This window comes from Lissotriton helveticus, chromosome 6 (genome assembly GCF_964261635.1).
Source record: "Lissotriton helveticus chromosome 6, aLisHel1.1, whole genome shotgun sequence".
NCBI lineage: Eukaryota > Metazoa > Chordata > Amphibia > Caudata > Salamandridae > Lissotriton > Lissotriton helveticus.
Genome location: NC_136067.1, coordinates 478492144 through 478519135, shown reverse-complemented (window position 1 = coordinate 478519135; position 26992 = coordinate 478492144).

Sequence of the window (26992 nt, the reverse complement as noted above, 5' to 3'; positions counted from 1 at the left end):
CACAGACCAACAACTGCAGCCATAAACCTTCACACATACACCCTATCTCATTCACACACACCACCCCCTTCACAATCAGACCCACACACCCTCATCCATACACACCATCACCCCCCAATCACATACACCCCACACCATGACCACACCAAAGATTCCAAAGTTCACTAACCCGGAGATGGAGATCCTTACAGATGAAGTCATCAGAGTCTTTCCACAGCTGTTTGGTGCAATGGTCAGACAGACCAGCATAGCTGATAAGACACGCATGTGGGAGAGGATCGTCGAGAAGGTCAATGCTGTTGCACCCATCAGGCGCACCAGGGTGGTTTGCCAGAACAGGTGGTACGATCTGCAGAGGATGGTCAAGCGCAAGATGGATGAGGACTATGCCAACGCTCATCACACTGGAGGTGGGCCTCCCTGCAGACCTGCACAATACCATCCCTGGGAGGAGAAAGTCATGGCCCTGCTACCACTGGTGGGAGTGCATGGAATTGAAGGAGCCATTGAGCCTGGTGAGTAAACAAACAACTCATGTAACATGGGGGGACTTCCAGCAGTGCCTAACAGTATGGGGGGGTGGGGTTGTGTGGCCATGACTCCCAGCAGTGCCTAACAGTATGGGGGGCATGGGGGTGTGTGGCCATGACTCCCAGCAGTGCCTAACAGTATGGGGGGTGTGGGGTTGTGTGGCCATGACTCCCAGCAGTGCCTAACAGTATGGGGAGTGTGGGGGTGTGTGGCCATGACTCCCAGCAGTGCCTAACTGTATGGGGGTGTGGGGGTGTGTGGCCATGACTCCCAGCAGTGCCTAACAGTATGGGGAGGTGTGGGGGGGTGTGGCCATGACTTCCAGCAGTGCCGAACAGTATGGGGGTGTGTGGCCATGACTCCCAGCAGTGCCTAACAGTATGGGTCTGTGTGTGGGGGTGTGGCCATGACTCCCAGCAATGCCTAACAGTAGAGGGGGGGGGGGTGGCCATGACTCCCATCATTGATATTAATAATAATAATAATAATGTTTATTGATTGATTATTTAAAATCTTTACCAAAAGAATGCACAATATAACATTTCAATTATAGTAATACAGTAAAATTATAGTAGAAAAGTAAAAGGGCGATGACTTTAAAAATTAAGTGGTAATTTAGTAATTTTTAAAAAAAAATTGAAATACCGACAATATAATAATACATTTTTTTTAAATCCCACTTTTTTCCACGCACCTGTTAAAAATGTTGAGAAGGCAGAGTTAATATGTATATCTTCCAGGCAAAGATACTGGATTAGCGCTTGTCTACATGTTCTTATTGATCTTTTATTGAAGTGTCTCTTTAAAAGTGTTATTCCTTCATTTTTTAGTTAGTTCTGGGCAAAGGCACAATAGATGTATGATATTTTCCTCTCCTGTGTTACACAGCCAACATGATATATTATTTTCAAGCTTTTTCCATGGCAGTGCATGAGACTCTCCGGGCAGGATTCCGAACCGGACTTTCATGAATATATTTTTATATTTCCAAGTCCAAGCTGTATTCAAATATTGTTGCGGACTCTTTTTTTGTAACTGTTTATTATAGACCAAGCATGTTTGCTTTTGACCAGGGACTCTTTGTCACTAATCACAGATAGGATATCAGTTGTCTTATTAACAATTTTTTTAAAAGATTCCTGAGGAATAGTGGTCATCCAAATCTCCTTAAGCCCAAATTCATCCAAAGCCTTCTCGAGATACTTCCAAACAGATAATTTATTATTACCCTCTACTTCTTTCCATAAAAGCTCTGAGATTAAGTTGTCCTTGTCATTTTTTACCCTATACCATGCTTTAATTGTGTTACCCATCCGAGCATGCTGTTGATTGTTCAAGCCAAACTCTAGTCTAATTTGGGACTGTGAGGCATTTTTAGGTAGACAGAAAAGGGATTGAAAAGTTTTCGAAATGTCTTTATTTATTGTTATAGCATCCTTTCTGTTCAATGCTTCACTGCCATAGGTTAGGGAAGGTAACAGTTTTGCAGATATGACTTTGAGTAGTGGCTGGTAGGTTAAGTTGCTGGTGGATTTTTTTATCATACCAAATGCACCTGTTAGGGAGTTTGCCTTCTGGGTAATATCCAATTTCTGGGGTTTAAAGCTACCATTGTCATCAAAAACCAATCCTAGGTATCTATAGGTTTTAGTTTGTTCCAGTTTTTCTTTACCTAAGAACCATTTCATATTGTATTTCCTTCTTGGATTTTTTGAGACAACCATAAGTTTAGATTTGGATTAATTTATTACCATTTTATTTTTTATTGCGTACTCCTGTATACGTGTAATTAACCTTTGCAAGCCTACCTTTGTTCTGCTTAAAAGAATAACATCATCTGCATATAGCAAATTTGATATGTGCTTATCTGCAAGTTTCGGTGGATAGGCATTTATCTTGTTCAATTCTTCGGTTAGATCAGTTAAAAACAGATTAAATAATAAAGGTACCAATACACAGCCTTGCTTCACACCGCCAAGCGTTGGTATTTCCTCAGTTAACGATCTGCCATTCCCAATTCGAACTTTGGCCCAGGTTTAGTGTACAGGAGACTGGTCAGGTATATTAAAGGCTGAGGAATCCTTTGTGCGTGTAACTTTTTCCATAAAAGATCTCTGTTGACACAGTCAAAAGCTTATTTAAAATCAACAAAACATAGAAACAGTGATTCGCCCTTTAAGATTGCCTTTTCCATTAAAATAGATAGTGCCAGGATATTGGAGGATGTCCCAAGACCTTTAACCAAGCCAGTTTGATTTGGCGGAAGAATGTTATTCTTTTTCACCAGGTCGGATAAGATTGTTAGCAGATAGCCTGCAAACAGTTTTGCATCAGTATCCTGTAGCGTTATTAAACGATAATTTTCAGGAACGCCCAGATATTAAGGAGCCTCTCCAGCTTTCAGGTATCTCCCCTTTACTAACTATTTCGTTAAATACCTTTACGAGTACTTTAGCCCATGTTTCCGGGTCATCTTTGTATACAGAAAAGGGTATCCCGTTTGGTCCTGGTGCTCCATCCTTCTGCTTCTTTATTAGTTTAACAATCTGCTCCTGTGTTATCGCCATGACTGATTCTTGATTTTTTATTGCCATTTCCTTCCATGGTCTATGGTCTTCAGTTCCCTGTACTGCTGAATGTGGATTTAGATGATGGCCTAAAAAATGTACCCATTCGGTTTCACTCAATACTGATGAGACTACCGCTTTATCCGGCCTATTTAGGGTATTAATCATCTTCCAGAACTCCCTCGAATTTCCTAGATTACTAGTATAAAATATACGAGTCCAAAGAGCGTTATTGGCTTCAGTTTTTTCATTCCATATTATTTTCTTTAAATTTTTATTTGCCATTTTCAAGGCAATTCTGGTATCTTCTTTATCTGGGAATTTAGTCAGCTCTTTCCTTAATCTATTTCTAGTTTGTTTCATTTTCTGCACTGCATGAGTAAGATCAATGTTGGTTGCCCTTTTTATTACCTGTTTCATTTGGCCATCTCTAGAGATATTGGGATTACCCTTACTAGTAGGCAATCTGGCGGTATTACTGGCCCATTGTTCGATTGCCGATGCAAATGGTGCTTCTTCACTGCATTCCCGCAACCGTTTTAGCGCCAGATCGCTTGTCAGTTGGTTATTTCGAGATCCTGTTTCCCAAATTAACTTTTTATAATTAGTCGTTCCAATTTGACCTTCAGTGGTTAGATAGATTGGGTGATTTTTATATTTGAATGTTGTGGTGATGATTTGCTGACTATGATCACTCTCCAAGACTTTCTTTAGATGGTATGATGTACAGTTGCCGAAGATATTTAGTGATACCATAGTATAGTCTATACGGGATTTAGTACTGTGTGCGTGATAGGACCATGCTGGTGGTGAGTCTTATGTAAATCTTCCATTAAGTGTTCGTAACCCCAAGGCTTCCATATCCTTTATAAAATGTATACCCAATTGTTGGAGACCTTGTTTATTCAAAGGGTCTGTTACCTGAACCGGGATTGACCATTGGTGGTCTTGCGATTGCGTTGCTTCATCCCTTGTAAATGGTATTAAAAGATTGAGATTCAAATCTCCTGAAATAATAAAATCCATAAAGGGGTCCTCGATCCTTTGCTCGAGCAGGTACGTGGACAGTGCTGCGCACATAGTTTTCCTGGAGATGGATGTAGGAGGGATATATATATTAACCAGGTTCAATGATCTTTTTTGTCCGTGCATCCAATATCTCACTAATACAGACTGAAGCTTCGTATTATTTGTAAATACTTCAGCATGGAGTGCACCACTGTCACAATCGTCATGTAACACAACCTCAAAAATACGGATCTGATGACGTATGCAAACAAATAAAGCACAATGCTGAATCACAAGTCCATTGTGCCTCTCACACAATGCTGTTGCCACAGCTTTGTGATGCTGTGGATGCACTCAAGTAGCACCGTGGACCTGGGTATTGACAAGGTAATGCATCCCGGAGTAGTGCCAGGTCCTAAAGCCCTGTGCCTGAAGTGGGTGTTCTGGTCCTGGGGGGTTGGCAGTGGGTGGCTGTCACGGCACTGCAACCCCTCTCTAAAGTTCCTGGATGAAATCAGCAAAATTCCACTCAGTCACCATCATAAACATGCTGCATTAAAACCCTGTGCATGCTTGAACCAGGCATAATAATTGAGACTGCATTGTGCAGATTGGGCCACACAGAGCACAGCTGGATCTGTGTGGTGCTGGCGACACAAGCCACGGCAATGGCTGTGACAGTCATCGTAAACAGTACCCAAAGTGTCAAGCACCCCTGAGCACATGTCAATCTCAGCCCACAACATACACATGTTGTGGGCTGAGTGAACAATTTCAACAATCCAAAGCAGGGGGAACATTGCTAACGACAATGGATATTAAATTTGGATGTTTCATGAAACTGCATTAACAGTGTTTGTCTCTCACACCCACAGGGGAACGTGTGGAAACTACCCCCAACCAGGGGGGAGAAAGATCCCAGTCCCAGGCTCAGCACGGCACTGACCCCACCGTCAGCGAGGCCTCTCAACACACTGTGGATGACCCCAACCAACCAGGCCCCTCTGGATCCCAAACCCCTGCAGCAGCTGGAACAGATACATTTGTGCCAACCACCACACCCATTCCTGCCACATCCCAGCAGACAGCTCGGAGCCCTGCCCATGATACACAACAGAGCCAGTCTGACAATGAGGGACATGGTTCGCCGGGCACCCATGAGGTGGCAGACGACACCTCCACTGCCAGCACTCATGGGTCCCGTCGACATGATGTGCCCACAAACGCAGGCCCGGCTCAAGTGGGCACGGGTGGTGGGAGTGGCGCAAGGCAGAGGCGAGAACCTGACCAGCAGGCTGCAGGGCCCGGTATGGCAGAACTCCGAAACATCATGGATGAATACCAGGGGGACACCAGGGACTTCAGCCTGGTAGTGGAGGCCCTCAACAAAATGACCAATCAGCAGGCCCAGCTACATGCCAGTCAAGAACGACACCAGGGACGGATGGAGGCAAGACTGGATGAGCTCATGACGGTGGATCGGAAAATTAACCAATCACTCCATCTGATCGCTGTCAACATGCAGCACCCTCCCTGTGTCACAAGGCCTGAAACATCTAGGCAAAGACCAACAACAGGCACAGGGAGGGAGGAGGAGGCGGAATTGTAAGATGGAGAATCCCATGCATCATCAAGGCCTGCACGTGAGGGTCCCCCAAGGAAGGTGAGTCGTCCACGGTCCAGACGTTGAGAGGCATAGGGCCATGCACAACTCCCAGGTCACCTGGTCTGGCATATTGCCTTCGTGGGCAACAGCAGCACCCTATTGACTTTCAGACTCCCCCACATAGACTTGCTGGTCGCAGTGTGCCCAATGATGCCAAGCACTGTGGCCTGGACTCTGTTGACTTATACTGTAAGGCATCACATCTCCCGCTGTGAACTTTGGACTCCACCCATGTTGAACAGCACCTACTCACTTTACACGCACAAGAGTCAAAAATAAATCTAACTAGCACAAAAAGAATTGATGTATTTGTCTGTATCCAGATTCTAATACATTTGTGAGGTGAAATGTCTTCAAATGCCACAGTCTCCTGCACACTCTAGCCATCTACACACTGGGATTTTAGTCCGGCTGTGGACACATATAGGTCACAAGACTTCCAAAACTACATACATGGATGGCAATACTCACCCGTGATGGTTACTAACTGCAGAAGATGGGGTTTGCTTGAAATACTGCAATGACAGATAGTCATAGAAGAGTGTGTGAGGTGTCAAGAGCATGGGTAATATGTAGGTATCCATGGAGGGAGCACCAGGATCTGTGTAATGAGGTATGAGAACTAGCAGCCACATACTGTTGTACTGTGGATGTGAAGATTGATGGCCTGGCCAAGGGTGCCAAGACGGACTGTGGGCAATAGGGTGTTAGATGGTAGACGTCCATATCATTTATTTTGCCTGGGTCTGTGGAGTGCCGACTGAGTGTGGCTGATGAGTATGAAGGTGAACCTGCATTTGACTGTGGGACCATTGTAGGTATCTCAGGTGGATGGTCATGTGGCAGCAGCAGGGGAAGTTGAGGATGAGGTGTGTGCATGCACCCTGGATTTCCACAAGTACTCCGGAAGTCAGGTTCTTGTTCCTGTGTAGAGGTTGTTGCTGTAGTTGGGCTGACTGGTGTTGTGGACGGTAATCAGGCTGAACACCACCTTGCCAACAGACATCACCATAGACATACCAGATGGAAATGACAAATACCGCAAACACCGCACCGACAGAGTGGTAGGAGGAATTGCCATCATCCACATTAACACTCCCAGAGTCACTACCAACACCAACGACACCCTCCCAACCGCCTACCACATGCATTTACAGACCCACACAAACACCACCCTCAGAGGAACACTCATCTACAGACCACCTGGAGTCCTACCACTATTCATCAACTTCATCGCTCTCCTCATCAGCACGCATGCCCTCGCCTACACGGATTACATCCTCCTTGAGGAAATTTACTTTCACCGTCAGAACAACAATGACGTAAACTCCACCGCCCTAATGGACAACCTTGCCAACCTTGGATTACAACAACTCGTGACAACCCACACCCACACCGCTAGACACACACGGGACCCCATCTTCGCATAAACTCCACACGTCTCATCCAACAACACCACCTAAAACCACTGGACAAACCACAGAAGCGTCCACTTCACCTTCAGGAAACCCACTACGCCTCCCGGCACACAGACAATGCCACGCAGCTGCTGGGGCAAGCTAAACGAGGACTAACTGACAGCCACCCTTTACCCTGGGCCCACAAGCCTACCCCACCTACCCCCACACCGCTGCCATCTGCCTCAAACAGTGGATCACCGACTGGACACCTTCGCCCCACTCATGTCCTCCGCCACCTAACACAACAACAACATTGCCGCATGGTTCACCAAAGAACCCAGGACCTCCAAGTGCACCTGTCGGAAGCTGTAGAGGAGCACGCACTGCAAACAATCACCAGAAAGCTACAACGCACACAAAAGTGCCACCCGCAGACACCACCAACTCATCAGGACCGACAACAGGACACCCATCAAGGACCGGCTAGACAGCAACGCACACAACAGCAAATAGCACATCAACATTGCTATTCAACTCTCTAAAGCCAAATACAGCGCAAACAACATTCCACCATGACAAGACCTGTGTGACTCACTGGCCAACTTTGCTCACGGTAAGATCATCGACATACACAAAAGCTTCTACTCCACTAGCCCCACACCCACAACCAAGAACACCCCCCTGCAACCAACACTCACTCAATTCACCTGATTGCCTGCTACAACGTCAGCAATGAAGACATCATCATGAGCAAGGACTACATTCACTCTGGATCCCCATCTGAGCCATGGCATATCCACCTTTCCAAACAAGCCACATAAGCCATCTCACCCCTTCTCTGTAAAAATATCCTATATCTCCTTCCAGACAACAACCTTCACTGGGAGTTTGGAGAATGTCGTGATTACCGCCTTACTGAATAAACCTAAGGTGGACCGCAAATACCTCTCTAACTTCCTGCCCATCTCCCTGCTCCCCTTCCCAGAACAAGTCACCTAGAAGATTATCAACAGACAGCTGACCCGCTAACTCAAAGACAACAACATCAGAACAAACACAGTCTGGATCCTACATCTACCAGAGCACGGACACCGCCCTCATTGCCACCACCACCACCACCACCAGCATCCTCATGGACAAAGGAGAAACAGACTCCCACATCCATCTGGACCTCTCAGCAGACTTCCACACGGTCTCCCACGCCACCCTAACAGTATGCATCCATGACGCAGGAATCAAAGAGAGTGCCCTGGTCTGGACCACTTCCTTTGCCACCGGCAGAACCAAGAGCATCTGCCTCCCACAGTACTGGTCCAAGACCACTGACACCATCCGCAGCGTCACACAGGGATCATCCCACAGCCCAATGGACTTAAATATCCACATGGCACTACTCACCCATGTGGCACAACAACAGAGCCTCAATATCATCTTCTACGCCAATTACACCCAGCTGATCATATCCCTCACCAAAGACTCACACTCTGGCAAAATCTACCTCCACAGAGGAATTAAGGCTGTTGCAAAATGGAGTAAGGACAGCAGGCTGATGCATAATCCAGAAGAATCGGAGCAACACATTCTCGGCCCCACCAGCTCAGCCTGTGACGACTCCTGGTGGCCAACATCGCTAGGAACAGCACAATAACCCACCAAACACGCACACAACCTGGGGGGCATCCTGGATTCCTCACTCCCCATTAACAAGCAGGACAACACCATCTCTGCTTCCTGCTTCAACACCCTCCGAATGCCCCGCAGGATCTTATCATGGTTCACCTCAAATACACAGAAAAAAGTCACCCTGCCCCTCTCCACCAGCTGACTTGAGTAAGGGAACGCCATCTATGCAGCTTCTACAACCAAACTCCTGAGCCTGCTGCAACGCATCTAGAACACATCGGCACGTCTGATCCTCGTTTGCCACAACCCGGCCACATCACACGACACCCGAGAGGCCTGCACTGGCTCCCTGTCAACAACAGCATCAGCTTCAAACTCAACATCGATGCCCACAAAGCTCTACACCACGCAGGACCAGCATACCACAACCACAGACTCACCTTCTGCACACCCACCTGCAGCCTCGGCTCTACCGACCATACTCTCGCCACTGTCCCTCACATCCGGAAAAACACGGACAGTGACAGATCATTCTCCTACCTCTACTCAAAGACCTGGAACACCCTCCCTACAAGTCAACAACAGACCCAGGACCTGCTGCCCTTCACAATACTTCTCAAGCTAAGGGTGTTTTGATCAGTAGCAGCCCCCCCCAGTGCATTGAGACCGTCACGGGTAGGTAGTGCCTTTCACTAATGAATTGATTGATTGATAGATGGCTTAGCCAAATTTTGTGTGTAGGATAGGAGAGCTGTAGATGATAGTTACAATGAGGGTGGTCAGGATGCTGGTGTGAAACTGGCTGTTCTGATGTTTGACAATGCAGAGTGTGTCCATGGTGTTGGATGTGACTCTGAGGGTGTACCCCGTTAAGTCTGACCAATCATAATCCTGGATTGGGTGTGTGATCCCTGTGGGATTCTGACAATTCGTCTGTGATGGCTAGGCAGAAGTGGTGTTCTGAGGTTGCGTACTACCACCTTACAGCATTGGAGGCAATGTGTGGTGGTGTTGTGTCAACAAGGTAATACACTACAATGTGGTGCAGCTGGAAGTAGTGTGTGTGCAGTACAAGGCACATGACCTAGTTGTACATACACGCACTGTTAAGTGTGGCTGTGTCATTTTGTCAGTATGAGTTGCACACACAGCCTGAGAGGCTGTCATGGGTGTATTTGTGGTAGCGTGTTACAAAGTGGATGATTGTCTGGTGTTCACTGTGTGGAGGTTGTCTGGGGCATGAGTCTGTTGTGTCACATGTGTCATTCAATCATAAGGAGGCCAAGGATGAACAAAGGGAAAATGCTGCGCCCATTCTAACACTGTTCAACAACAAAAAGGCCTAACCCACCTCACAACAAATTCCTTGCGACCAATGGCAGAGTTACATGGCCAATTTATACTACTGCCTCAGATGTGTACCTTGACACTAATCCATAGGGTCATGGTGTGTTTAACGTTAACATAAAAATTAAACCAAGGTATGATCCCACTCTAAAAATTGAAAATAAAGTGAACAAAGAGAGAGTGCCTCACGGTAGCAACACCCGAGGGGGTTCCTGACAGACAAATGCCAGTTTACCCACTTCTCATCATCGGCCACTCTCTCTTCGTGTGAGTAAAGAACGAATAGGAAAATACAAATAGTGATTCCCAACTAATATAAATATGGTGCACAAATAAACAACCACTATGTCCCCTCATATCAATTAAGGTGAAACTAAAGTGTGTGTGCAACTGGTACCCCTATAATAGCCAAATACAATTGGCCACCACTATTAAAAAGTGGGAGGGACTTGCTAGGTAAACTACTTCCTACTGATGCTGTCACATGTGTCATCAAATGAGCTGAGTGTCTTGCAGTGTGCATGTTGCAGGTGCTGACGGACCTGCCTTTGTCATGGCGGCTGTGCAACAGTGGCACAGACAAGCTGCAGCATGCTTCAATAATGGAAGGATGGAGGAGTATCTCATAGGTGTGTGTGTGGCTGGATTGGGCCAAGGGGTGCAGCGTTGTGGCTGGGGATGCTGCAGCCAGGAGGAGTGAACACATGACGGCAGAAGGGGCGTTAGAACATGCTAATCTGGGACACAACCCCAGGATTATTGCTAGGCAATAAGTGACATGTGTATGTGAGCCAGGAGTGGCTGGTTACCCATGGGTCACTGCCTGAAAATATGTTAACTTTCACCATACATCACGGCCACATGACGGGTCACCATAATGCCAAGCGGGGCACAGGACACACAGCATCAGCAGCTGTAGCCTGCAGATTGTGTGTAGCAAGCAACAAAACACATACACAACCATGTACATCATGCACAATATGGTATATTAGCCATTACGAACAGCATGCTTATTGTCACTGTACACATGACCACATATGAACAATCATTGTAAACAATGCCATATAGAACACATGCAGACTGCAAAGATACCGTCGGTGACAGCAATGAGGCACAGTATACTGTGTGAAACACAGTTCCTACACAATAGGATGAACTTATTTCCAAGGCCTGCTGCCTCAGCCAATTTACATGGCCAGTGGCATTGCTCTGACGACAATAACACTCATGCAATGATGTTACCTGTAATGCTGGTGATACACTCTCCACACAACTGCCAGGGACTGTCCGTACCTGTGACCATCAGAGTGGTGTGATGCTGGAAGGGTTCCAACTCCCAATATCCCCTTGGTCTGACTACTAATGACAGACACATTAGGGCGATGAGGCGAGGGAAGGTGAGGAAGGGAACTGCAGGGAGAGAGATCTGAAACAAAGCAAAGCAAGCATAAGGATTCCATGCTTTTTGTTGCAGATTCACAGATTACCTTGGCACCTACACTGTACCACTCACACCTGTGTAGTGTCACTACTGCCACTGTGTCCTATTACTGTTCACAGATCTTGCAATGAGACTAGATCAGATCCTTCAACACGGACACATGAGAGTTAGTAGAGGTTGTCACCAAAATGGAGCATGTATGACGCTCACTAGGCTGCTACAATGCAATTACATCCATGCAGTCATGAAGGACGTCACAGTGTATGAATGTTACTCGATATCTCTGTAATTGTGACGTATAGCAGTGCAAATGACACAAAGCCAACTATCCGTAGTCAGCCCTGTGAATCAGCAAGGGTCATGAAGGGAAAATAGACATCACCCGCAAGAGCTGTAAGCCGCTACTCAAATAACGAAGGAAAGAACCTAAACACCAGGAAGCCCCATAGGGGCCAGTCATTACCTCTTGCAACTGTGCCTTACTATGCTAGAAAGGACAAGCATGTGTAACCAAACTCAACAGCGAGTAAATAGGAACAATGCTAAAAGATACAACCCTACCGTAACCAGGATATGCTGCATGGCAGAAGAGATTTCAGGCAATGACATCACCGGAGTGTTGGCACGTAAGTGTGGACATTTGCTAAAGCCCAACGTTGTGATGTAATCAGTGCAACATACCTGGCATCATGAGAATGGAAAGTTAACATCAACTTACTGAGAAGGATAGCGAAGCAGTGTTCTCCACCGGCACTGAGGTAACAACATAACAGTGACATGACATACTGCCAATGCATCCATGCAAACAGACCCACAGGACAGTTGACAGAACATGTGGGACATACACTGGCCCACAGCGGCACAACATGCTTCACAGGAAATCAAACTGTACTGGTCCACAAGGTTGAGTGGATGATTCTGACACATCCTGCTGCACACAGTGAGGCTGTTATTCTCCACAGAGCCTGTGTTTGTGATGTCACACACAATGGCAACCCGTGCCATCCGCTATGTGTCAGGGTCAATGTTAACACACATTGATGCTTTCACCAAAGTCAAAACTCTACTACAGATGACTGTCAAGAAAGGTGACTGCCTTGTCATGGGAGTGGCACAACATGAAAATTGATACATGGTAATGTGACATGTATGTATGGGCCTACAACATGCTCATGAACAGTTTCTACACACTATAAAACCATACCAACAATAAACTGCCTGTTTAGAATCCTTACCCAAACTGACATTTCCACATGTCTGTGCAGGGTACGCTGATTCATCCGACGTTGCTATCATCAAGAGGAATTGCAGGAGAACCAAGATGACACAGACAGACAACAGGCAGGGCGACCTGGAAAGGACAGGCACACAAAGGGTCACGTACTGAACATATTCATTCAGACATGGTCATGTACAATAGACTAACAATGTAGTACACTTGTACATTCCAACTTCAATCATTGTGGTCATGTGTGTGGCATGACATCATCACTTGTGTGACACTGCACCACAAACATAAAAGTGACACTGTGTACAGTCTTCTGGTATGGTAGTAGCTAGCACACTATTTCACAGGTACTCACTGTTATGAGAAGAAGTTGCATATGAGCTGACTCCGGATATCATCCTCCTCCTCCTCATCGCTAGCATCCTAGCCAAGGCCTTCATCCTCAATGGGTGGATGGTCCTCATCATCAGGATCCAGGATGAGTGGCACCTCCCCCTCCACTGCCATGTTGTGCAGCATGCAGCACACGGTGAAGATGTCACACACCTTGCGCAGGGAGTATGGTAGGGATCCACCTGTCTTGTCAAGGCACCTTAACCCGTCTTTTCAGGAGTCCAAGCGTACGCTCGATCACACGCCTGGTCTGGCCGTGTGCATTGTTATAACGCTGGTCTGCGGCAGTTCTGGGAGTCATGAGCCACGGCATGTTCGGATATCCGGCGTCTCCTACAACAATACATCATGTCAATGGATGTGCAATGAGAAGCCATGAGAGAGCTAAATTTCATTGAGACATACATGAGAAACCGTGTATACCCACCAACAAGACATGCCCGATGGTTGCGCAACTGCAGCATCATCTGTGGTACCCTGCTCCGCCTCATGATGAATGCATCGTGGCATGCTCCTGGAAAACGTGCACAAACATGGGAAATCATCATGTTAGCAAGACACGCCACCAGGGCATTTATGGAGTGGTAATGTTTCCTGTTGTGGAAGGCCTGCTCCTGAGCCTGTGGTGGCACCAGTCCAACATATGTCCCATCAATGGACCCAATTACATGTGGCATGTGTCCCAGGGCATAGAATGCACCCTTGACATTGTTCAACTCTTGTGGAGTAGGGAACTTAATGAATTCATCAATGTGCTGCAACATAGCAGCTAAGACATCACGGAGGACACAGCTCAACATGGTCTGGGACATCCCCCCCCACATCACCTATGGTGAATTGGAACATACCTGTGGCAAAGAAATGTAGCGCTGCCATCACCTTTACCTTGGGTGTCAGCGCAGTTGGATACCTGTGTCGCGGTTGTAGATGTGGTTCCAGCCTGTCCGTCAAATTGTGAATTAACTCCTGAGGGAATCTGTAGCGGCGGATGCAATCACGTTCCCTCATAGCATCCAAGTCAGGCAACGGCCTTGGCAGAGGGGGTGCCCTGCACTACATGTGTGGGAAAAAATGTGTACAACTATCAGCAAACAACAATTACAATGTACATAGCACAATCAACACTGTTTAAACACATGAAATCACGTATTAATCTGCCGTGGGCTATATATCATGGACACTTATGCCAGCTAGTTGGCACTCATACTACAACACTGATTCCCCTGTTGGCTGTGAAATGGACATGACATGCACACAAATGATCATCTGGGCATGTCTGAGTTAGCAGACCAATGTATTGCGTCAGTGACACCCGTCACATGACCTGCACGAGAAGGTGGTCAACACATCCAGACAGCTGACTGCAAGGAACACATCCACGTCACAAGTGCTATATATTTTACTTTTCAGTGATATTTTGCATGAGTTGTACATTTTAAAAGGCTACACCACAGCCATCCTCTGAACGCAGATCTGTATGTCTGTGGCCAAATGCTCTATGATGCCATCACACACATGAGCTGCTGAAATGCCACTGTGGCATGGTGTGTGTTCATGTGAGACACTTGCAATCACCACACAGACCCATCATAGATGCACCTAAAGAGGATTATGTTAGGATAGAAACAGCATGTCCAATATATTACATGGCACACACATTACATTGTGACACAGGGTCATGCAGAGCGTCAATTGGTAAAGTGAGACAGTCCCTCTGTCCATGGCATCATGTGACAGATGGCCGTAATGAAGAGTGTGCCATCACAGTGTTCATGTAAATAACAACATGTTCATTATGTTACTCATGTGACAAGTGTCAAGGTAATGTGAACCACATAGTGGCCTGTCACAAATGTCATGTCTCCACAGCCCATCACACATCAATTGTGCCACTAGAACACATGCCCTCTGCTATATAACTGTGTGCCACACCTAGGGCCTGCTCATGTAAGTCTGCCATGCCAAAACATACATGGACATCCTCATAATGACCTCACACCCACATCCCTGCCATGTGTTTTCCTGTTGTCACTATAGTAATGGTGCCATGTGTGAGCTTGTGGAACGCACTGTACACATGCATTCACTAGAGCATGTGAGACGCCCAGTACCCCACTGGTGCGTGTGTGTGTACGGGTCGACTCACCATTGCATTGTGGCCATACGCGATACAAGTGTGGAGCATACCCCACTGATGCGTGCCTGTGTACGGGTCGACTTACCATTGCATTGTGGCCATACGCGTGCGGAGCCTACCCCACTGGTGCGTGCGTGTGTACGGGTCGTCTCACCATAGCATTGTGGCCATAATACAAGTGTGGAGCATACCCCACTGGTGCATGCGTGTGTACGGGTCGTCTCACCATAGCATTGTGGCCATAATACAAGTGTGGAACGTACCCCACTGGTGCGTGCGTGTGTACGGGTCGACTCACCATTGCATTGTGGCCATACGCATGCTGAGCGTACCCCACTGATGCGTGCATGTGTATGGGTCATCTCACCATAGCATTGTGGCCATACGCGATACAAGTGTGGAGCATACCCCACTGGTGCGTACGTGTGTACGGGTCGACTCACCATTGCATTGTGGCCACACGCGATACAAGTGTGGAGCGTACCTCACTGATGCGTGCTTGTGCACGGGTCGTCTCACCATAGCATTGTGGCCATACGCGATACAAGTGTGGAGCATACCCCACTGGTGCATGCGTGTGTACGGGTCGACTCACCATTGCATTGTGGCCACCCGCGATACAAGTATGGAGTGTACCCCACTGCTGCGTGCGTGTGTACGGGTCGTCTCACCATAGCATTGTGGCCATACGCGATACGAGTGTGGAGCGTACCCCACTGGTGCGTGCGTGTGTACGGGTCGACTCACCATTGCATTGTGGCCATACGCGTGCGGAGCGTACCCCACTGGTGCGTGCGTGTGTACGGGTCGTCTCACCATAGCATTGTGGCCATACGCGATACAAGTGTGGAGTGTACCCCACTGGTACGTGCATGTGTACGGGTCGACTCACCATTGCATTGTGGCCATACGCGTGCGGAGCGTACCCCACTGGTGCGTGTGTGTGTGTACGGGTCGTCTCACCATAGCATTGTGGCCATACGCGATCCAAGTGTGGAGCGTACCCCACTGGTGCGTGCGTATGTACGGGCCATATCACTATCGAAACATGGCGTTTGCAACGAATCATGCACCGTACTTGTGTGTGGATGCCTGAAAATACATAGGGAACACTTAGGGGACGAGTAGGATGCACAGAATGCAGGCTGGTTGTCAAGGAAACAGAGATTTGAGTGTGCTACAGGTGTCCTGCAAAATTCAGTTGGCCAAAAGTATACAATGTTGCAATGTTTGTTGTGTAGCTAGAGCTAAAATTTCAAACCATGCAAATGTGTGTCAGGGCCTTATGTGGAATGGGATTGGATGAAACATAGGATGCAAAGTAATGTGCCCTATCACACTGTCTTCCTGAGAATGACGGCCCTTCAGCAGCACAGATTTAAGGCTGCATGTGGCTGTGAGAGGGCACTTGCCTGCACAACATAGGAGTGGACAACACAGCTGCTGTCTCTGCATTCCCTGGACCCGGTTTTTGCTAAGCATGGAGAGGGCACCTGCATTCAGTGAGGAGGAGAACCAGGCCCTGCTGGATGCCCTCCTCCCCAACTACAGCAACCTGTATGGGAAACCAGGGGATCAGATGAGTGATGAATGTGTGAGTGTCACTGCAGCCATTGTGTTTTTATGGGACTGAGAGATGCAATGTAGTTTGGAGACAGTGCCTGGTGTGTACATTAAAATATCTACCATGCAGTGAATGATGTATCTAAATAGTGTTTACTGCTTACCGGCATTGTTCTAAGTACATTCACTTGAGAATGTTTGGTCTGCTTAGAGTTCTTAGGTGTACTGGGATATGTGCCAGGATGTCACATGCTGTAGAACACCCTGCAAAAGCATATCTTGTTCAGTGTTAGCCATGCTCAGTGAGTGGTTTGCAAGCCTTAGGGCATCTGTTGCCTTTCACAGGCATGTAGTGCATTGTTGTTTGCTCACAGGCCACATTCACATGAACAATGATACTAGTCCTGTCTGCATCCTCTGCCCTGTTGTTATCATTAATGTGGTGCAAGTGTGTGTCATTGGGACATGGAGCAGGTGTACTGATGTAGTTTCACTTTGTAATCCTGACAGGTATCTGCCCATGAGAAGGAGGACATCTGGCTGGACATTGCCAGGGCTGTCATGGATGTCAGGTCTGAGGGTGGCCCTTACCGCAGGGTCCGGAACAGCCACAAGAGGTGGCAGGACATCCGGTGCTGGACCCGCCGTGTCGCCCGGGTGCAGCTGAAGCTTGAGGCTCCACGCCGGCATGGCGGCACATGTCACCTCACCCCCAACCTGCTCCCGGTCCTGGCCGTCGTTTTCCCTGACACCCATAGGCAGATGCAGGAGGGACAGCAGCAAGGAGGGGGTAGGTACATGTCTGTTTGCTGTCATGTGTGTCACATGCTACCTGCAGTGTTTGGAAGCCTGGTAACATTCCCACAGTTGGGGTGGTCTGGTCAGACAGGCACTTTATGCATTGTCATTTCAATGCCCCATTTTGAGCAAATGCTCTTTTACATCCCTTTCCCTCCTCCACATGTGTCCCCTGCTTTGTGTCTTTCATATTTGTGCATGTCCTCCTAGGGATGAAAGGTATTAGTATGCATATTGATTAGCACATCATCATGTTGGAGGGGGGTCTGTGACACTTGTTGGTACCTTAACTGTTCCACAACCTGTGCACTGTGGTTGCCCTTCATGATATTTTGGCACTGATCATGAGTCTCAACAAGGAGTTCTGCACGGGTCTGCATCAGTGGCCTTTGTCCTTGATATGCTTTGTATTTCTCATGTGTTAGCTACATGTGCACACTGTCCATGTATACAAATTTAGGCTTGTGCATACTCACACTGGGCAGTGCGTGTGTGCATATTCACAAGAAATGTTGCAGGTTCTTTGGGACTAATATTGATGTGCAGCAAAACAATGTGACCTTGTCTTTCTTTATATAGCTTCCCAGTTATTGAGAGCCAGATTCAGATTTTCCGCTACTTGGGCAGTATTACTCACATTGACGGAGTGATTGGGATGTTGTGCATGGGAGGTATGATGGGACCAACTGTTTGGCCTTGTCAGTGGTGTGCTGAGGATGTCATATCTGAAGTGGACTTGTCACTATGCACTTAGGCTGTGCTGCAGGAGAATGTAGTCAGTGTAGGATTTACAGGCAATGTTATTGGCTCCCAGAGATGATTGTTCAACATCGTTTTATGATACATGTATCTATTGGTGGTGCAACACAGTTTTGGCTTGGTGTACACACTACTGTATTCACATTTCCCATCTAGTTGCAGATGTGTCAATCATGTATCAATGTTTCTGACATTCACAATTGTAGGCACATTAGCTTTGCCATATTCTTGATTTTGTACATGTGTGCCACTTCACTTGACAGGCAGTGTGTGTTATATGCTAGCAACTGTATGGTCTGGGGATAGATGCCGCTGTGAGGAGTTTCACTAAAGTGTCTGGTGATGGAGGGAGCCTCTGTACCAATCATATACTCACACACAGTCAACAGCTCAGATTTTTACCCATCACCTCTCGGTTGCACACTCTGCCCCCAAGTTCAAACATGGTCATGTGCAAATTTGTCTATCCATGTGCCTCATGGAAACAGTCTAGCCATATTTGTGAAGCCATGCCATCCCTGGACTGGTAACAAGATTCCTGCAACAACTTTCTGGCATTACAGCCGTCTTCAGCCATGCTTGTTTGTATACACACCTGTGTTTCACACAAGCCTGGCTGTAGACAGATGTGATGCCAGTGAGACTTGATTGGTAACTTGTTTCAGCTCCAGGGATGGCATCACATGGCTGTCCAGGCAAGACTGTTCCCATGTGGCACAGGCTAAAACAGATTTGAACATGTCCATCTCTGGCCTTGGGTGGCAAAGTGGGCAACTTGCAGGTGATTGCTCAACACCTATCTTTTGACAGGCAGTGGCTCATCATTGTGACTGTAATCCAAGTTGTGGCCTGGTCTGTGACTTTGATCTTTGTATACAATGAGCCTTGTGTCGATTACAATTGCGCATTGCTAGGCTTATATTTGTGCAGAGTTATGTGGCATGTGACTCATGATGCATGCCATGATTAGAAATGCCCACAAATTATTTGTAGCTGATATGTATGATGTGGACAGGTGACTGATATATTGTTCATTTTCTTGTTGCCAACAGCATCATCACCACAACCTGGAGGAGACACAGGCACAGACCGGACAGAGGGACCCAGCAACAGTGCCACCAGCTTTGAGGAGTCGGAGGGAGGCAGTGACACAGAGGGTGAGGGAAGTCAGGCCGCCAGACCTCATGAGCACGACACCTTCTACCATGCAGACGGCTCGGATTCTGACTCCCAGGAGGAGGAGGAATATGCAGCAATGCCATCTACTGCAACTATGGCGGTCCCCTCCTCCTCCAGACCTATCTCCACCCTCCCAGTTGTTGAGGGCCCTAGGGTCCGTTCTACCCCCCGTGTCTCCTTTGTCCCCGGCACCTCAGCACCTGCCCCTGTCTCCCCTGCTGCCCTCAGTGCTGAGTCTGTGGACCTACTCCGACTGATTCAAATTAGTCAGGCGTCAATGCTGAATGTCCTCCATGGCCAAACACAAATCATGACACAGTTGTTGTCATTCATGGAGGGCATGTCAGCTGACATGTCTGATCAACGTCGGAGTTTGGCGTCCATGGACATTGACGGCAGCACTTGCCATCCTGCAGCGTCAATCCCCCCACTCCTTCTGACCCATCCACATCCCCCTCTCCCATCCTGTCCACCATACACGCAGACGCACAAGATCACACACCCCAACAGAGACACCCAGCACACCCACACGTAAGTCTAAGCGCAGACCTCCATTCACCCAATCTCAGGGGGATGTACGCACACTCACAGGGACAGAGGACAGACATCACACACCCACCCACAGACACACTACACCTGACTCACAGCCCTCTACCTCCACTCCCATTGTGTCCCCGGGTTCAGGTGGTAGCCTGTCAGAACTGGCAGAAGTGTGCAGCGCTGAATATGTTGCATCCTTTTGCGCTACACCTGCCACTGTGGAGGAAACCTCCCCACCTGCGCCCACTACACAAAGCCTTCCCTCTCCTGTCCCCGCGATGCCGGACCCAGACTCCGATGATGCCCCCCATGGGTCCACAGACCTCTAAGTCCACCATGTGCAGGCAAGTTTTGGTGTGACAACCTCCACGAAGTCACCACTGTTATGGAAAGTATTTTGGACTTGCCATTGGCCTTCTGTGAGCCTGGACTAAATTCTTTGTTCTTTTACATATTGACGCTGAATAAAGCATTTTATTTATCATTCTGAACTATTGCATTTCAGGGAATTGCTTTAGGTGCTAAGTGCCTACAAGTTGGTGTAATGTTAATGTTTTGGTATTGTGAAAGATGTCTATTTTTCAGATAGGAATGAGGTGGACCATGGTATCTCTGTGCTATCCCAATGTTTCTGATAATTATCTAGATTTGTGTGTGTGCAGTTTGCATGCAGACATTATCCAAAAGACTGTCCCTTCCTCTGTAACACATGAGATCTTCACTACAAACAGTTGCACAATTGTTGTGGTGACTTTAGTATGGATTTCCCATTTATTAGTGCATTCACTTGCGCAATGGCCATGCCTGCTCACAAATGCTATCTGACAATTGGTCAGTGCCATCCATGCTACTCACTGTGCTTGGGTTTGAGGTGTGTAGTAATGCCTTCAGGGAGTCCATCATAACTTTTTCACACTATGCATGACAATGTTATCCGCCTTCTCCTCATGATTCAGATTGTCACAATTAAATATTGTCGAAAAAAAAAGCACATTTGGTGCTTTGTATCTAGGGCTTTCCTACCCTGTTCCTTCCATGAGGGAGTACATGTTTCACCACATGGACAGTCACATCATGTCTGGGATGTACATGACTCTTCATAATTCCATTTGTACTTCATTTGTTGAGTGGTCTGTTGAATGACTACACACTATTGAGTCATGCTGGAGGGGGGGGGGATGTGCCAGCAAACTACATGGGTGGATATGCCTGTGGGATCTGAGAAACCAACTACATGTGGTGTGTCACTCGGTGTGTGACAGTAGACGATTCTTCGTGGAGTAGGTCACTGCTGTGAGTGATGTGTTGATATGCAACTATCATGAGTTTCACAAGTTAGGGATGTACACCTACAGGAATGTAGTTGTTGAATGATGTTGGAAATGCACATCCCTATGTCTGTGCACTGCTGGGAGTCCTCTGCACCCACCCCCTATACTGTTGGGCACTTCTGGGAGTCCTCTACACCCACCTCCTACACTGTTGTGCACTGCTGGGAGTCCTCTGCACCCACCCCCTATAATGTTGGGCACTGTTGGGCACTGCTGGGGGTCCTCTGCACCCACCTCCTATACAGTTGGGCACTGCTGGGCACTGCTGGGAGTCCTCTGAACCCACCCCCTATACTGTTGGGCACTGTTGGGCACTGCTGGGGGCACTCTGCACCCACCCCCTATACTGTTGGGCACTGCTGGGCACTGCTGGGAGTCCTCTGCACCCACCCCCTATACTGTTGGGCACTGCTGGGGGTCCTCTGCACCCACCCCTATACTGTTCGGCACTGTTGGGCACTGCTGGGGGTACTCTGCACCCACCCCTCTTATGCCTGGGCACTGCTGGGAGTCCTCTGCACCGACCCCCTATACAGTTGGGCACTGCTGGGCACTGCTGGGAGTCCTCTGAACCCTCCCCTATACTGTTGGGCACTGCTGGGGGTGCTCTGCACCCACCCCCTATACTGTTGGGCACTGCTGGGCACTGCTGGGAGTCCTCTTCGCCCTCCCCTATACTGTTGGGCACTGCTGGGGGTATGCTGCACCCACCCCTCTTATGTATGGGCACTGTTTGGAGTCCTCTGCACCCACCCCTATACTGTTGGGCACTCCTGGGCACTGCTGTGAGTCCTCTTCACCCACCCCCCATACTGTTGGGCACTGCTGGGGGTCCTCTGCACCCACCCCTTTACTGTTGGGCACTGTTGGGCACTGCTGGAGGTCCTCTGCACCCACCCCTATACTGTTGGGCACTGCTGGGCACTGCTGGGAGTCCTCTGAACCCACCCCCTATACTGTCGGGCACTGTTGGGCACTGCTGGGGGTACTCTGCACCCACCCCTATACTGTTGGGCACTGCTGGGCACTGCTGGGAGTCCTCTGCACCCACCCCCTATACTGTTGGGCACTGCTGGGGGTCCTCTGCACCCACCCCCTATACTGTTGGGCACTGTTGGGCACGGCTGGGGGTACTCTGCACCCACCCCTCTTATGTCTGGGCACTGCTGGGAGTCCTCTGCACCCACCCCCTATACTGTTGGGCACTGCTGGGCACTGCTGGGAGTCCTCTGCACCCACCCCCTATACTGTTGGGCACTGTTGGCCACTGCTTGGGGTCCTCTACACCCACCCCCTATACTGTTAGGCACTGTCGGGCACTGCTGGGGGTACTCTGCACCCACCCCCTATACTGTTGGGCACTGCTGGGCACTGATTGGGGTCCTCTGCACCCACCCCCTATACTGTTGGGCACTGCTGGGGGTCCTCTGCACCCACCCCCTATACTATTGGGCACTGTTGGGCACTGCTGGGGGTACTCTGCACCCACCCCCTATACTGTTGGGCACTGCTGGGCACTGCTGGGAGTCCTCTGCATCCACCCCCTATACTGTTAGGCACCGCTGGGGATCCTCTGCACCCACCCCCTATACTGTTGGACACTGCTGGGGGTCCTCTGCACCCACCCCCTATACTGTTGGGCACTGCTGGGCACTGCTGGGGTCTTTTCCACCCACCAATCAGACGTGATGAACCGTACCCACATATTTCGGCGTGTGTGCGGCACGTATCCCTATTGCAATGGTGATATGCGCTAGCGTGTGATGCACCGTACCCCGAGATTTCTGACGTGTGTGCGGCACGTATCCCTATTGCAATGGTGATATGCGCTAGCGTGTGACGCACCGTACCACGAGATTTGTGACGTGTCACCGGCACATATCACTATTGCAATGGTGATATGCGCTAGCGCGTGAAGCACCGTACCCCGAGATTTCTGATGTGTGTGCGGCACGTATCACTATTGCAATGGTGATATGCGCTGGCGTGTGGCGCACCGTACAGGTATACTTTCATTGTTGCGGTGGGTTGTACTCACCGTCTGCGCTGTCGTTGGTTTCTATGTACGAGGTCATAGGCGTACAGGGCTCGGATCACACGGTCGATGGGGTTCATGTCCTGTATGTCGCGTACCGGGGTGCAGTTCGTGGTGGTCTCTGGTTTTACGGCAGTTTACAGCTCTGGTAGCAAAAGGGCCGTGCGGAGTGTCGTCAAGACGGATCGTACTACCTGGTCTGGAAATGGCTGCCTATTTACATACGGACGTGGCGTACTGCGTCGGCCGGAGTGAATCCGTATGTACTTTGTATTTGTACGGTGTTTGGTACGAGTCGTACGGAGTGGCGCTTTGGGTTAGGATCGTACTTGCTGGTTCGTACGGGGACGTTGTAGGTTTACGTATCGTACGGGAAAAACGCTCCGTACAGATAATCGGTGCGCTTTTTACCGGATCGGAATCGACCCCTTTATGTCTTTTTTTAAATTAAAAAGTTATCTGCTTTCTATATTTTTTCGAAATGATTATGTGGGAATTGTATGATATTGTGTCTCACTTTTTTATTTGTTGTGCTACTGCTAAATAATTAATGTATTTTCCTTAAGGTAAGCCTGCCTGTTCTCTTCCTTAGCTACCAAGGGTTGAGCCAAGCTGTATTTATTGAATTTGTCTGTTGAACCTGTCAAGATTTTGGACTTTTTACTTGGAAAGACTCACATCCTTCTCTACTTATAAATAATTTTCTTTCATTTAGTAAGCTCTGCTGTTAAAGTTTTTTTCACATGGGGTATATATCTATATGGTTCTCCACTCGTGGGATATCTTTCTTAGATTGCAATATAATATTCACCACTGGATAATTTCAATTTGCTGCCACTTTTCTTACCCTTCCGTGCATCACTTGATATCACTGACTACTTCTCAGGATCTGATATCAGTAGTACTATCGGTGGGATGCCATTTTTTGGACTACATATACTGATATTTTCTTTTTGAGATGGGGCATTTTTTTTTACAATAACCACTAGTTCAGGTAACCATTCTACAAACCTAAAATCCCTTGTTGTGTGCATTACGGTATTTAGTAGTAGTTTTCCGTAGCAGCTCTCCCTCTAGTTTCCAGTAATTCCGGGATGTCCTTTGTAGTGAGCTACTGAGTTACGCAGTGGTGTAGCAAGGTCAGGTGGTAGCCGGTTTGGAATTTTTTTGTCACCCCCGCCATGACAAAATGTCAAAAATCTGTGTTTAAAACACATATTTTGACATTTTGTCACCCCCCCCCCCCTCATTGATGACACCTGCCCACTGCACCTCCCTTCCTACGCTACTGGAGTTACGGCCCAGTCTGGCCAGCAGCTCATTGATCCGCTATGCACCCCCAATGGCCAGCCTTTCTGGATTCTTTCCCTGGATATCTGTCCACAGTAGCTTGTTTCTAACAGCTAGGGCCTTTTGCAGCTGACCAAGTTTGGGCTTTCTTGGGCGTCTTTTATAGGTGGGGGTCATCTGCTCATTTGAGCTCATAGAAACATGCCGCCATAAATTGTTTTCCACCAGCTGTGCCAATTTCTGAGTTCCCTCGATTCTGTATCTTTATTCACGGGATGCAGAGCATAGGCTGCTATTTACCTGCTGGAATCACTGGGTTCTGTCAACCCTACGCACTGGCCTCTCTACCCTCAGCGATACACCATGTTTATCTTCGTTATCAAGTTTAATTCCATAGTGCTGCTGTTATTGCATTTTTACTGGCTGTAGTGACTTCTTTTTGAGACTGTGACAACTTCCATTTACAGATACATTTGAAGGATTCCAACTCCGACCACTGGAGCTTTTCGTAAACGCAGCCTTCTTGGCTACCTCTCTCCGCGGCCCCCGCAGGCAGATGTTACATGAAAGGAGTTTGCCATAATCCAATAAATTCTCTGTCCAAAAAGTCAGAGAAATCAGCCAGATAAAGAGATGTTTGTCTCACAAGGCAATTACTATATTAGGTAGCAGTAAGAAATGGGGTACCATTATAGGAAATCAAATTTAGTGACCTCAAATTATGTAAGTCAGTTTCTTTCAATGTGATAGAAAATACTGAATCCAAGGCAACTGAAATAGAAAGCCTAGCAGACTGGAAATCGGTGCTGGTGAAATGGCCAGTAATTATAGCTAGAGTTTGGTAGCCATCTAAAATTTTTAACAGAAAGCCACTCCTGGTTTCAAAGATTTGTCATTATTACAGTCGCAAACTTTGATCTGTGCCCTTACTAAATGTGTTACCCCTACTATCTATTTCCTCTTTCCTCTCTACAGACCCTTGTCTTCCTTGTCTTACTAGAGGCAGTCATAAGCATCAAGGAAGGACATGGCTTCAAATATTTTAGACAAAACTGGATGCGAATCCAGACACCCTGCATCCAGCCTTGTTTATGTAGTAAATAATTTGGACCCTCCTTTCACCAACTTGCATTTATAGTCGGAGAGTTAAAAAAAAAAGCCTTGACCTCCTTAGTACCCTCACGGTGATGCCCTTTGGGAATTGTTCAGGTTTCCTGTTGGTTCGTGTTTGCAGGGGCAGAGAGTACCTGTTCTGACATAAGAAGTGAAGTGAAAAGCAAAACAGGACAAAACAATCTTCTGTGAAAGCGTTAGGTTGATGACCGACCCAAAGCATGTGCCTCGTCTCTTTGAAATTGCAAATATTATTCTTTCTCTGAAGAAAATATCAAGAAGTACTCATCAAAGACAAAGGGCTTTCCTGGAATTCTGATGACTAAGGTGCAACATTAGTCAATACTGCAACATCAGGGATACTTTAAGGACAAAGGTGGAGTGGTGCATTCGCAGAACCTCTAGGTTGTCTACTGCATCCTGTAATCTGATTGTAAAAACGTCACTTTTCAAAATAGAGACCATCTGTATGAATTAGGGATTGTGCCCTGTTTATCTTTCTCCTCCTCGTGTTATGCACAATGCACACTACCTCGCACTGTTTAACTTGATGTAACAAACTTCAGTCTGAGTTTGTCAATCCACATTTTCATAATGTGGCAGTACTCCTCTCCCTTTGGCTCTATATTAATCATACATTTTTGAATATCCACAATCATCCCTCTAAACCTTTACATATAAACCATACCACTTATAGGGACATAGGGCCCGATGTAGGTCGGTCGGTAACGGCCGAAAATCGGTATTTTCGGCCGTTACCGATCGGTAAATAGGTGATTGGCATGTAGGGGGCTTTATTTTACCGAATCGGTAAAATTACCGATTCGGTAATTTTACCGATTCGGTAAAATAAAAAATCTGTAAATTTACCGAATCTGAGCCACCCATATGTAGGTGGGACTCTTCAGAGTCCCAGGAGCCTTACCGAATCGGTATTTTACCATCAAATCCAATTTGATGGTAAAATACCGATTCCGGTGTGCATGCACATGTGTGCATGCACACCTATGCCATGTGACAGGCAGACCTGCCCTTAGGGCATG